Here is a 13,666-nt window from a genome sequence, read left to right as displayed (position 1 = left end):
CAATCATACCATCTCCACAATCTGAAGTTAATAATCTATCATATTAATTGTAATAATCAATCATACCATAAAAAAAGCAAATACACAAAAAAATATTAATTAGTTTTTAGAAAAATAAAAATCAATAAAAAAGCAAAATCAATCTCACAAAATGTAAAAACGAAAAAATGTCTATTTTTCCCTTTCATGTTTTTCTGATCATACTAAGTGGATGATTACATGATGTTAGGTCCCTAAATTCCATTTGTTTACTTTATCTAGTGAACTGACAGCAGAAAAATACATTATCATATAGAGATCAAAAAACATATTATATAATCCAATCATCCATCATTAAATTTAACCAATGTTTTCTCATGTAGTGGTACAACTAAAATAACACACTTTAGCTAGCTTACAAAATTTTGAACAACAATCCCTGATAGTTTAAATTGTAGGGTTCAAAAAAAAATTGCATCAGACCTCGCATCAAACAATAAAATAACTAAAATAATTTTTTTTACATCAGATATTATCTCATTAAGAATCCGACCAGGCATGATATTTTTAAAACCTAAATTAAGACATTATGCATCATATTCAGACCTCAATTCAGAAGGAATAAATTGACATCAGATACATGGCATCAGACCTGACCTGGATCAATGACACATCCCCCTTTTCTCAACCTTGCGATGAAACTACTAATGATGAAGAGTTGATGTGGGTGTTGGAGTGAAGATGAACATAGCATCAACACCTATGACTTTGAAATTTTAATCTCGGGTACCAACTATAGACCCTATCAAGAGTAAAATATAAAGGAACATTGTTATCTCTTGCTTTATTCCAAAAAGTACATTGTTATTTCTGGCTTAGACTCAAAATTAGATTGATATTTCTTTCCTAGACCAGAAAAGATGGAAAGCCTGAAACACATTTCAATCGGCAGATATTGGTTTGTTCATTTAACTAAAAGAAATAGCAACATGTTTTATTCTATTTCTTTTACAGAATTGTACTTACATTTTTTTGGTTTTTTAATTTGGCAGTCCAGAATTTATGAAAAAGACAGGTTAATGTAATTTTTAAAATCATGATGGGAGACTATTATTACCAAGGAATGGACTACATGATTGGTTAATTATTTATAAGCAAACAACACCAAACACTGCAATTCATCATGAACTTCTAATCAACGATAATAGAGATTTTTTAGGGTTATTGATAATGAGGATGAGAAGGGTATTTATATAATTTCCAATGCTACAATCAAACATCCTAAATCTATATTTAGGTAGATGTTTTTCTTGTTAGGACATTACTATAACTTAACAAGAAAAATGGCCAAAAAGGTAACCTGACGTGGGAAGTGGGGGATTACCTGCCAACCAACATCAAGGCCATGTCATTTGATGTCCTTCCAACCTTATTCCCTGAAAAAAAAACATATATAATATTTAATGAGTTGGGAATAAAAAGGATTTCACAAACACATATGCTCATAGAAGCAATGGCAACTTACAAACTCGCAATCTTCCGAAAATTTAAGAGTAGTTGAGTTCTTAAATGTCAGCCACAACCTCCAATGGATCTTCTAGAACATCTTATAACAAAATGAATCATATAATTTTTTACCCTTTAACACAACTCACAACAATTTAGTTATATTTGACCTTTACACAATTAAGAAGATATGATATTGTTTCGCTCTTCTACACTGATGGAAACCTATAATTAATTCAAAATACAATCATTTGGTTGGATTTTGACAAACAAAAGGCATACACAAAATGACAAAATCTAAAAAAATTTAAGATCCGTAATAAGATAAAACATCAACTAAACTAAGAAAGTTCATCAATAATCAATATAATGATATATACCTCTCAAAACCGTCGACAACTTCATTGCAGAATGACAAAGGAACTTCCTCAGAGCACCTAAAAAGTGAAACATCCCACTATTTCAGGTTACACAAACAAAAGAGCCACACATGCAAATTTTTATTCTCCTTGCTCTTATCCTCAAGTATAGAACATGACTAAGTGCATGAGACCATTTCTTATTCCAAGCATACACTGCCAGACATAAGTCAAAAGGCCACTTCAATTACTTATTTTTTGTTGGATCCAAATTCTATGACTGAATTGTTATATAACTGGCCAAAGAAAGATGTTAGGATTAAAAGTTACAATAAATACCATTTGGTGTTATGGTCTGAAACAAAGTTTACATGTACATCATTCAATTGTGAGTGAATTCTATGAGCTTTGATCAAGCTACAAGCAAAAGGTGTAGCAGATATGGTGCAGTGGTGGTGCTGTTGGCGGTGGCTGGTGGTTAGGGTTCATAGGCAGAAGGAAGAAAGCTTACAGAGAGCGGAGGGAGTGAATCCTAGAGTCTGCGGGGGTTGGATTTATTGAAGGGGTGTGTGTACATGTGATGTGTGTGTCTTTCATCGCACCAACGTAATGGTGAAGGTTGCTGGTGGGTGGTTCAACCATGCAGGGGTGGAGACAATAATGATTTCACAAATAGCGGGGATGGTTGCGTCGACATCATCGGAGAACCCAAAACAGTTCACTTGATTGATCGAACAAACAAAAAAGTTCAATTCAATCAACAAAATAGACAATCAAAGAAACAAATATGACAAATCAAGAAAAAAAGAAACAAACATAAGAAGAATAACACCTAGAGAACAAAAAACACAAAAATCGAAAAATACAAACATGATTTTACCTCCGCTGTCTCTGTTCTTGAAAGCAACAGCAACAATCGTTGTGGGTCGAATATGTGGAATTGCACTCCTATAAAACTTAGATTCATAGTTACTTATGTAATCAATTTCATTCATCGTAACTATGGAATCGATTTGGGAAAATATTGTAGGGAATTTAAATGAGAATGCTGAGTCGATAAGGAGTGACAGAGACCTTGGTTTAGGGTTTTAATGAGGGAGAGAGATATTATATATAACAATCAATCAAAAATATTCAATTGGTTTTGACCAATTCAATTGGCTGAAATTAAGGGGCTGAAATTGAGGAAATGTGAGTTTAACTTTCACTAATTCACTTGTTGACCATAGATCCTGTAATATTTAAATGGTTGTACATATTGCATGATGGTCTTGTACCTCTTAAAATTCGGTCTTTGACCGAACTTGTAATATATATATATATATATATATATATATATATATATATATATATATATATATATATATATACACACTAGCCGTTTACCCGCGTTAAGCGACGGGTGCGAATAATTTCTTTCAGAAATTAGTTTCTAGAGTCAATTAGTTTTTTACGCAAATAGTTTTCTATATCTAAACAATTATACATAAGAGTCATGCTAGCATAAACGAAATCAGTTAGGTGCTGTTTGTTTTTTCGAAGCGAAAATTCATGAAGTCTGCGGACCACCTCTGCAATCCTCTGTAGCAGAAGAGGTGGAACAAACGGCTGCAGTCTATAATAAGAAGCATGTTTGTTTTTTAACATCTGTAGACTGCTGCAGTAAACTGAAATTTAAATAAACTAATTTTATAAACTGAAAATAGTTATCAACACCGAAATTTAATAATTCTAGTCTTAAAACATTGAAATAATAATAAAATGAACATGTAAAAAAACAAAAATATAAAACTTTTTAAAAAAAAACTTAAAAAAAATATTAAAGAAGCTAATAGTTTTATTCTAGAAAAAAAAACTAATTTTAAAAAACATTAAAAAAGAAAATAATAAAAAAATTAAGAAAGTATTGCAAACGATGTCTACAAAGTTCGTAAAAAATTACACATGTTAAAAAAGATGCAACTGAAATTGAAAATATTATTAATAGAAACGGTAAAAAAAATAAAAAAAATCAAGCTAAAAAAATCGTGGAAACTATAAAAATAAATTGTATCACATCCGTAAATAAAAATTTAAGAAAATCAAAGTTTAAAAAAAATGAGTTATACAAAAATTCTTAAAAAACACTTGGAAAAAATGAAAGCTGAAAAGGTTAGAAGAGACAAGTCAAGTGCTGCGCCACGTGGCACACGCGCAGAGGTTTTGTAGTCTGAAGCCTTCCAAAAAACAAACTGCTGCGAGAAGGAAAGTGTTGCGTCGCGCAGCAATAAGTGGTTTGAAGAAGTTTTTATAAAAAAACAAACAACACCTTAGTTTCTTTTCGGCGGACAATAATGCGTTTTAATTTAGCGATCCAGTTTCTTTACGACAAACATTGTATTATTTAATGTATTCATCAATTTTTGTATGTTGGATACGTGTTTTCATATGTTGGATCTATTGTGTCAAACTTTAGATTTTGTGACATCCCCATTTTCACGGCCAGAAAAAACCGATTTGTTTATGTTTTGTTTAAAAATCAGAGTAACATTTTAAATAAAATAGTTGCGGAATTTGTTCCCAAAACAAAATATGATAAAGATTTATCAAAACATTTCCGTAGAAATGTATTTCATTAAAAGACTCGGGATGTCATGTTCGATACAGATCAAAAGCATAAACAGTACAACATAAGCCTTACTACATTATTTCGTATTTACATGCCTATAATCCCTTATCTCCCATCCAAACATCTATGCTCATGCGTCACTACCTGTAATACAAGAAACTAAGTGGGTCGGGCTTGGGAGCCTAGTGAGCACATAGGGTTTTCAACCCACAATAAATAAGTTTATTAACTTTATCAAACCAAACAAACCCGATTACCCGTTCCCGTTATCCTCACTTTACGTCCCTAAAACATCTAACACAAGGGACCTAGTCTAAGGACTTTCATCGGGGTGACAACACATGCTTCGGGGGTTCCTCAGCAATTCATGTCAAATAAGGAAACCATGTGGGGGATGGAGTACTGTTGGTGAGCACACAGTTCAAATAAACACCTACAGGTTGCGAGCCTGCTAGCGTTCCACTAGACTGTCTAGAATAGTTTGTGGTCGTCATCTATACTCCGCTAGATGACTGGATCATCAATAACATCTATAACGAGGCCTCTCGTTATTTTATTTTGTCACACAACAACTATTACATCTACCCATGTTTTACCCAACACATTTTGTAGATATAAAATACATATACAATTTAAATCATTTAAATCATGTATAAAAAAAAACTTTCACCCAGCATAGACAGCAAGTATTCAGACAATATGCACACATAGCACGTAATTGTTGGATTAGTGTCTAAGTCCATAACTATATTTGGTATATACTTGACCCGATTGGCATGGTCCATTTGGGTTGCATGGCATCATGCATTTGGATAGACTAAAATGAGAGAAATAACACTTAAGGTTTATTAATATATTATAAGTTCTAATATATTAATAAGATTATTTAATTAGTGTTGATCAAGAATTAATTTGGAATTAATTAAGTGATCAAAAGGAGACTAATTAAATATATGGGTTGATTGTGTAAATCATCCATACTTGTATAGTGGGCTAATGCTCCATGGATTATCAAGTTGGGCTAAAACCCATAGGATGCTCCATGGATGCTCCATGGTGTTTTGTACCCATGGATCATGGAAATGAAAGGCCATGACAATTAGGGTTTACATGGTGTAACCCTAATTGTGACACACTATATAAACATCTTATTCTTCCCAAAATTTGCAACCATGAGAGACTATGTATGTATGGTGAGGGCTAGCCGATTTGATGAAGTGTATCATTTCTCTCAAGTTATTCCAAGTGTATTTTGATGTTGTGTGAACCATTTGAGGTGTCACACTTGGGGCACTCGGCTCTTAAGCATCAAGGAATCAAGCTACATAAAAAAGGTATGTCTTCTAACTTGTTTTATTACCCAAGTATCAAAGATTGTATGCTAGATAGGGTAATACCTTGGAATATTAATATTTGCATGTATAATAGAGAAAACATAGATCCAAGGTATTTAGGGTTGCATGTACACTTAGGAGTGTTAGAATGCTCAAAACCCTTCAGTGGTATCAGAGCCTAGGCTTGTTTTCAATTATACTTGATGCAAAGTGCTGAAAAATGCTGAAAAAATCGATTTTCGGGCTGTCTGGGCACTGGACTCGCCGAGTCCACTAATGGACTCGCCGAGTCCATAAGGAAACTCATCCTAGTCGTCGAGTAGGTTCATACACTCGACGAGTAGGACCCCCTGACAACATATTTTCGACTTTTAAGGCTGGAATTGGACTAGAATCATTACCCTAAGCTGTTTTTGAACCTATAAACATGTTTTTGATGTGGTAATGTTCATTCTAATCCAATTTCAAAGATAATTGTGAATAGATTCATGTTTTGTATTAGTTTAATGGTTATGCTAATTACATGAAAAATTTTGATTGAATTATCTTGTTCTTATGAGTTGCTTAGATTAATAGAAAAGTTATGTGAAATTGTTGTTTTCATTCCAAATTAATCCAAGAGTTGGTTCTAAAATGTGTTTTTGTAACTTGTCCTCAAGTTATATGAAAAGTCACATTTAAGATTCATAAAACTCATAAATATTTCCATAGGTTATGAATAAAGAAAAGTCATATTCTTTTAATAGTTTAAAGTCTTCCATAACTTGTCCTCAAGTTATGGAACTTGAAGAGTTTTTTGAATTAAAACTACTTTAAACACATAAGTTATGGAATTGAATAGTTTTGAATAGTTTCAAAACTTGCCATCAAGCTTTAGAGTTTGTAAAGTTTTCCCTTATGAATACTTTAATTCCAAGTTAATCCCTTAGAATTTTAAAAGTTAAAATTCAACCCTTATACTTTATAGTATTATAAGTTAATAATATATATATGTATAAGAGCAAGTCAGTCTTACCGTTAGTAGGCCTCATTCACGAAGCCGGTCTATAAGGGGGGTATAAGGTTACTGCCTATAAAATGGCAGTTTAATGGGTGTCCACTCTCACCCACCGCTTCCTTGACTGGTGGAGGGTCGTTAGCCGAACGGGTAGGACAAGGACTAGAATTCTCCTTTCATTAAAAGTATTAATGATAAATACTAAGTAACTAAACTTTTATAAATTCTCAATCTTAGTTACTTAGGAAAATGTGAATTTGGTGCTAACCCATGAAATTACACTTTGCACTTTGCTTAAGTCGTTAGTGGAGCGCGTGTGGGTAACCGGCACACTAACCTGGATTTAACAAGGTACGCAAAGGGTAACTTAATATTTATCATAGTATCGGTGGAGCGCGTGTGGTTAACCGGCACATCGATTGAGGGGTAAATATTAAGGGTACCAAGTATATTTGCATGGTTATTCACACCTTGTTTTGTGATCCTCGGCATCCCAGTCACAAAATTTGAGAGGGCACAATCGAGATTGAAACATGCCATTGAAAAGTTCAATGAATCTCAAAAGATCTAGGAGTTTCAAATCCAATTAAAACCTAATAAATTATTTCGTTTTTCATGGTGGAAATTGGTGAATCGTCATTCGCCTACCTTCAAATATTCTATAGCTTGGATTACGACATCCCTCTTCCAAGTTATAAAAGTATTGTGTTGGGTCCTAGCCTTAATATTTCATATTGGGTGTTATATTAAGGACTTTAGATCAACTATCTTGAATATCTCCCAAAAGATGTCTAGTTCAGACATCTATGATCTTCCCAAATCTCTTGGAACTTCACTTCCTCCACCTCCTCCAATTATTCTCCCTAACCCACAAGTTCAAGGTCACTCAATCCCTATTGGCAAGCAAGGTCTATGTGTGATTGCATCTTGGAGATGAAGTCAAATATTGACAGGCTGGGAGAGTTGGGTGTCAAAGTCTTAAGAAAGTTGGATGTTCAATCACTTTCTAAGTCACATAGTGAGTTTCCTTGGGACTACTATGAAACAGACTGTGACATAACCCTTAATGATCTTATCTATTTCCTAGGTGCCGCTGAATCAAAAATGATTTGGAGCACTGGTAAAGCAAATTTGATTAGAAGATCAACTTCCCTAACTTCCATGGACATTGACAATGGTAACATTGAAAATCCAGAAAAGCTTTCTCTTCCCAATGGAAATGGATCGGCCATAGTCAACTCGGTTGACCAAATGGTAAAGAGAAAGGCTAAGTCTGAGACAATCTCGTGTACCATTCCCAAAAGGTCCATATGCTTATATTGCCAAAGGAAGGGGCATTGGTTGCAAAGCTACCCTATTTATCTGAAAGATCATAAGGTTGGTCAAAAATTTTGACTCTACTTCAGGTAAGTCCACTATCTAACTCTATTAAGTTCCTATTTGGAGATTCTTATTACATGTTGTGACTGGGTCACATGTTGAAGCTTTAAGAATCAAAGAAAGGAGAGGAAGCTTAAAGAAGAGTGAGCTGATTCTGATCGCGAAGATGGATTTCGATCGCATGGTTCGGTGATCAGAATTTTTGAGCTACTTCTTAAGAGTTGTGATAGATTGCTTAGGAATAAATAACAACATAGTTTTCATATGCATCTGCATTGTAAGGATAAGTTTTTCCGTAAGTTTTAAAATAAAAGAAAAGTTTTGATTTTATTTATTTTAAGTATCCTTGCAATGGAACTTGTGAAAAATTGTTGTTTATATGATTCCATTGATAGCAACATTAGAAAAATGAATTTGATTCTGTCATTTGTGGTAGTGTCATAATTTACCAAATAAGGAAAGATTCTCATCAACCAAGTTTCAGTTGGATAGAAACTTAGAATCATGCAAGTTGTATAGTATGGTGAATGAGAATTTTTCATCTTTGGAAAATTAAGACTAATACCTTGTTCACATGTATATGTGAGTCAAGTGAAGGACTAAGGATCGAGTACACATTCTTGTGCACTGGCCAAGTCCACCACAAAAGATCGATAAGACTATTTGTCATGATTTACTAAAGTTTAGTAAATATGATTATACTTACAAGTTTAAGTATAATTCTGAAACATTGGAAAAGTTTCGATGTCTGGCAGAACGAATGAGAAGAATCAAATTAGGCAGAAAGATAAAAGTTTCTCAAATCTGAAAACATGGGAGAGTACTTTAGTATCATGTTTTGTGATCATCTTAATGATTAAAGAACCATATCACAATTGGTCTTCTAAGGACATCTTAGTGCATTCTTATGGCTAAGGAGAGGAGTCATGAATTGTTGAAATGGTTAAATCAAGAAGATGAGTCATACTTCGTTCCAAAACAAGTCTTAGAGTCATACTCCAAGATTGTAACTTGAGTGACACATCTTAAAGAAGGTTTATAACACTTGTCAAATGTAAGAGTAAAATGTTTTCTACTCTTGTACATTTGAAATTGGTAAGTTGTGATGTTTTGGATAAAACAAAGACCAACTAAGGCCATCTGTGTGAAGTGTTTGTCTTGATAAAGAATCTGCACTATCTCTTAAATATTTGGCAAGATAGTCTTATATGTCAAGAGGACAGTGGGAGCCTTAAAGATCCTGAAAGGATCTCAAGATCTAATCAAGAATAAAAACCTGTAGTTTGACACTAGCACACGACATGAGGTTTATAACCTATCGTGTTGACATATTTCTATTTCTGTGCCCATTCCAGTTAAAGTTGGCTTTGCATATGAGTTCTGAGAATTCTCAGTTGGTTGCATAACAACTTGGAAGCAATGGCAGGCCCTTGTGCTGCCAGGTGGCAAGAAATTAAGATTGAGTTCAGTCCATATGAGTTTGGATTTGTCATTATCCTTGTCTTGTGATTATGGTTTTGACAAATTCACATGGATAAGAACACGTACTTTATAAAATCTAAGTGTCATAAGGTTTCTCTCCGATTCATGAAAATGATGGTGAGGAAACACTTTCACTAAGTAGATTTTAAGTAGATAACAGTTGTGATATTTGCATTCTCAAAGTCGTTAGTGGAGCGTGTGTGGTTAACCAGCACACTAACATGGACTTGTGAGAAATGGAAAACGTCTAAACAATTGAGACTATGATTACGGCATCCCTTTTCATAGTTCTGAAATTGTTTAGACACACATGTGTGCTATCTAAGGAAAGGTGTATGATTTTGATAAAGTTTTATCAAAGCATCTCGTATCAGAAATTTGAACTTTGGTAAGAAAGTCAATACAGTGTTGATTTCTAGAAGTCCAGCTGATTTCTGAGTACATGTCAAAGCTAGTGGGAGCATAAGTGTTATGCTAATAATTTTCATGTTAGTGGGAGCATGATAATTATGATTAGTGTTTCAAGATAGCAATGTTAATTATAGAAAACAAAAGTTTCAATTCGTGAAGTTGTAGGGGTTGAAAAGTTGTTTTGCTATAATTAAGGGAGAGGAAATCATACTTCATTTCAATTCTAAAAGGCTTAGATTGAGATTTTAATCATCTTTAGTCAAGAATATATATATGAATTTTATGTTGGTTTGGTTCAACTTAAGAAAATTCTATATATTGCGTTCTCAAAATTCGATTATAATTACGACATCCCTCTTCATAGTCAAATTTTGAGAACATGGCAAATAAAAAAATATTATAGCAAAAGGACTGGTCTAGTATCATGTCGTTATGTGAGACATCATGAATCGTGTCCCATATGCTTCGGATATAGGATCGATTGCATGTGTTATAATATACATCCTTTCTAAAATTTTCCAAATGCATGGGGCATTAAGAAGGGAAAAGGTCTAGAATTGGATATGACTAAAATGATTAAGCAATTGTCGAGGACAATCTAAGGTTTACCAAAGATTGGTTGCTCGGGGACAATTGGAAGTATAATGTTAATTTTGGAAGGACCATATTGACCTATTCTGAAAAGAAACAACTCTTGTTCAGAAGTGATAGTCAAAATGGGAATATGGAAATATTTCCATAGGTGGAAGTTATTCAATTTGTGTAAGATTAGAAAAACTTAATGCAAGAAGAATGTTTCATGGAATTGATCTCCATTGGAATACTCTGTAATGTCTGTTGAAAAGTCTTTGTGACTTTGTACATATTCATTACAAGAGGGTATGTGCATATAAGTTTAAAATCTAACAGATCTCGATAAATGATAGGAATTTGGAATTCTTAAATTTTCGATAAGGATTTGGGAGTGTGAAAAGAGAATCATTGAAATTATGTTCAATCGATCTAGTTCACAAAGTAAGGATCATAGACAAACATAGAGTGCATACTTGGTGTATGGCAAAGCTATTGTTTAGAAGAACATAGTGTACATGCTTGGAGCATGGGACAACTAGTGTTTTAATTCAAGTATAAAGTTGATAAAACCGAAAGAATGAATAATGAGTAATCAGTATGGTGATAAATAAAAAGTGTTCTATTTATATTCATAGGTTTTGATACCATACTAGATTCAATTATTCTTGTGTTTCATTTTGCATGTTTTGACTTCCAGAATAAACTAGGTCATTCTTCCCGAATGACTAAGTTATTCAAACCATCCACAGTCGGGCATATGTTGGAAGTAGATATGAATCAAGATTTTCATGAGTTGGCTTGTAGATGTCTAAGTTGTTGGACATAGCAAAGGGTGCTACAACACTCATGAGTGCTCATAAGGTCTGAGTATTGGATTCAACCCGCGCTCATTTGAATCACTTTATGTATTTTATCACGAGTGATCATGAGACGATAATATTGTTGGATTAATGTCTAAGTCCATAACTATAATTGGTAAGACTTGACCCGACCCGACATGGTCCATTTGGGTTGCATGGCATCATGCATTTGGATAGACTATAATGAGAGAAATAACACTTAAGGTTGGTTAATATATTATAAGTTCTAATATATTAATAATGTTATTTAATTAGTATTGATCAAGAATTAATTTGGAATTAATTAAGTGATCAAAAGGAGACTAATTAAATATATGGGTTGATTGTGTAAATCATTCATTCTTATATATGTGGGCTTGTGATCCAAGATTCCTTATGTTGGACTAAGTCCATGGGGTGACCCATGGATACTCCATGGAGGTTAAAATCCATGGAGCATAAGGAATGGGTAAAGTTATGAGTTACATGGTGTAACCCTAATAGCCACCATATAAAAGAATCCCATGGCTCAAGAAATCGTGCACTAATGTGTGAGTGTGAGGGCTAGACGATTTCAAGGAGTGTTCAAGTTTCTCTCAAGTTATTCCAAGTGTATTTGGTGTTGTGTGAACCATTTGAGGTGTCACACTTGGGGCACTAGGCACTCAAGCTTCATGAAGACATTCTACATCAAAGAGGTATGTATTCTATCTTGTTATATTTATTATTTTGTATGCTAGATTAGGATAATACCTTGGATGTTCATAATTGTATGTATAATAGAGAAAACATAGATCCAAGGTATTTAGGGTTGCATGTACACTTAGGAGTGTTAGAATGCTCATAACCCAGCAGTGGTATCAGAGCCTAGGCTTGTTTTCTTGTTATACTTGCAAAAGTAGCTGAAAAATCGAGTTGGATGCATATATTCGATTGTTTTGGCTGGAATTGGACTAGGAACATTACCCTAAGATGTTTTTGGACTTATAAACTTGTTTTTGATGTGGTAATGTTCATGCTAATCCAATTTCTAAGATAATTGTCATAATTTCAAGATTTGTATTAGTTTGTATATTCATGCTAATTTCTTGAAGATTGATGATTTGAATTATCTTGTTCTTATGAGGTTCTTAGATTAATAAAAAAGTTGTGTGAAATAGTTGTTTTCAATCCATTTTAATCTAAGAGTTGATTCCAAAGTGTGTTTTTGTAACTTATCCTCAAGTTATATGAAAAGTCACATTTAAGAATCATAAAACTCATAAAAGTTGGCAAAGGTTACAAAATGAAGAGTCTAGTTCTAATTAAATGGTTTTATGACTCCATAACTTGTCCTCAAGTTATGGAGGTTCAAGAGTCTCTTCATTAAATTAAAAAAAAAAAGTGTAACCTTAATTAGTTCCATAAGTTACAATAAAAAAAAGTTATTTTTTTTATTAATTAGTTTAAAGTCTTCCATAACTTGTCCTCAAGTTATGGAACTTGAAGAGTTTTTTTTTAATTAAAACTACTTTAAACTCATAAGTTATGGAATTAATTAGTTTTGAATAGTTTCAAAACTTGCCCACAAGTTTTGGAATTTGAAAAGTTTTCACTTATGAATACTTTAATTCCAAGTTAGCCCTTAGAATTTTAAAAGTTAAAATTCAACCCTTATACTTTATAATATTATAAGTTAATAATATTTATATATATGTATAAGAGTAAAGTCAGTCTTACCGTTAGTAGGCCTCATTCACGAAGCCGGTCTATAAGGGGGGTATAAGGTTACTGCCTATAAAATGGCAGTTTAATGGGTGTCCACTCTCACCCACCGCTTCCTTGACTGGTGGAGGGTCGTTAGCCGAACGGGTAGGACAAGGACTACAATTCTCCTTTCATTAAAAGTATTAATGATAAATACTAAGTAACTAAACTCTTATTAATACCCAATCTTAGTTACTTAGGAAAATGTGAATTTGGTGCTAACCCATGAAATTACACTTTGCACTTTGCTTAAGTCGTTAGTGGAGCGTGTGTGGTTAACCGGCACACTAACCTGGACTTAACAAGGTAGGCAAAGGGTAACTTAATATTTATCATGGTATCGGTGGAGCGTGTATGGTTAACCGGCACACTGATTAAGGGGTAAATATTAAGGGTACCAAGTATATTTGCATGGTTATTCACACCTTGTTTTGTGATCCTCGGCATCCCAG

The 13,666-nt window shown here is 33.5% G+C and overlaps 1 long non-coding RNA gene across 5 annotated transcripts; it reads right to left on the bottom strand.

The window, feature by feature from the left end:
* Window positions 1–365: 365 nt before the first annotated feature.
* LOC145165927 (uncharacterized) lies at window positions 366–2,940 on the bottom strand. 5 transcript variants are annotated; one of them, XR_013740236.1, is made up of 6 exons: window positions 2,725–2,940; window positions 2,356–2,565; window positions 1,866–1,922; window positions 1,505–1,710; window positions 1,364–1,415; window positions 366–781 (listed from the first exon to the last, which is right to left on the bottom strand). It is a non-coding gene; the product is annotated as an uncharacterized LOC145165927 (long non-coding RNA). The 5 variants fall into 5 exon arrangements; XR_013740237.1 differs by lacking the exon at window positions 2,356–2,565 and having other exon boundaries at window positions 1,505–1,585; window positions 2,725–2,939; XR_013740235.1 differs by lacking the exon at window positions 2,356–2,565 and having other exon boundaries at window positions 2,725–2,938.
* Between the last annotated feature and the right edge of the window lie 10,726 nt (window positions 2,941–13,666).

The sequence above is a fragment of the Lactuca virosa genome, chromosome 3 (assembly GCF_052849685.1).
Source record: "Lactuca virosa cultivar CGN04683 chromosome 3, Lactuca_virosa_CGN04683_v6, whole genome shotgun sequence".
Lineage (NCBI taxonomy): Eukaryota > Viridiplantae > Streptophyta > Magnoliopsida > Asterales > Asteraceae > Lactuca > Lactuca virosa.
The sequence above is the reverse complement of the archived record's forward strand: the minus strand, read 5'-3'. Positions and strand labels throughout refer to the sequence as shown.